Raw genomic sequence first — 1,422 nt, 5'->3', positions numbered from 1 at the left:
ATAAACTTTGAAAGGTAATTCCATTGACCTTGTGGTGAATGGTAACTTTTTGCATATGTCATCTGCTATAATTTATTAGTAAGTATTGGGCTGTGTTGGCAGTGAACTCACATATCCTTCTTAAATCCTCCAATCGACACAGTGCTTCTTCCTGGGATGTTCTTGTCCTGCCATGTTTCTTTTTAGTGATCTGGTAAAGTAACTCCTCCAGTTGGATGTATAATTGTATTTTAGTGGGTGAGTTTTCAGTTGTATACTTTTGATGGCATTGGTAACTTCATTGTATTTATATTCAAAGAAGATTATTGATATGACAAACTTTTTGAGGAGTGAAACTTCCTACTAAGCTTAGATGTCATGGCCTATGATTCCTACCAGATGATATAGCACGAATACCACTGCATCGTAGGAATCTTTAAAAAATCAAATCTAATAGTGTTGTGGCTTGAACAACATTATGAAATATTTCAGAGCTTGTTGGTTTCAACCTAAATGCCTAAAGGCATCACACTCTAATTCTATGAGAATATAGTACTGGTGGCACAGGTACCAGAATAGCCATAAGAGCTCTTATAGGAATTTATTGGCTAGTACTATGAACACATGACATAAAAGATATTTTGGGTGTACTTTGAATGGCTCCAATATAGATCTGCCATACTTTTTAAACACGTGAAGCTCATAGAAAGTTCTTATTTCTTGGAGGATGGTTGGCTTATAGGAATCCACATACTGATTAAATAGATCTGAAGTGTCATCTGTTATTTCAGAATATACAATTCTTGTTGTGTTGAATATGAGAATTTAACTAGTCAGCTTCTGGTTGTCTTTTTTGATATTAGATATCAGGTTGAGATTATCTGCCTAAATGTCGCCTGATTCTTCATATATGTCTATGAAGAAGAGGGTGTCGTCCATTGGTTTTATTCAAGTGAGAATATTGATTCAAAGTCATCATCTTTGTTGATATAGATACCTGTGTGATTAGCTATTTTTCTGAAAAGTGGATAGAGTCCTTTGACTTGTAGGCTTAAGGATAATCCATTGGAAAGTCACTAGGCTTTTAGCAGATGATGAATCTATTCTTATTCTGTAGTTTGTTGAGCTTCTTCATCTTAAGTACCTAGTTCTCTTAATTACCTTAGTCTTGTTGCTTGAAGGCATGGATAGTTTGAACCTCCTAAATTGTAGCTATCTCTAGGATCCTTCTTGATGGCTTGATCAGCGGTAGTTGGACTTTGAACAAAAATTGTTCTTCTTGTATGCCTAATCAAATGCTTAATTATTGCAGGCAATCTTCTTCGTATATATTCTATCATTGAAAATTTCCTATAGGATCTTGAATTGCTGGTAAAGTCTTAGGATGTCCTATTAGTGTTCTTATTAATTATCCCAACAAAGTTCGACCAATCTCAAAGAATT

This window comes from Capsicum annuum, chromosome 8 (assembly GCF_002878395.1).
Source record: "Capsicum annuum cultivar UCD-10X-F1 chromosome 8, UCD10Xv1.1, whole genome shotgun sequence".
NCBI classification, from domain to species: Eukaryota; Viridiplantae; Streptophyta; class Magnoliopsida; order Solanales; family Solanaceae; genus Capsicum; species Capsicum annuum.
The sequence above is the reverse complement of the archived record's forward strand: the minus strand, read 5'-3'. Positions refer to the sequence as shown.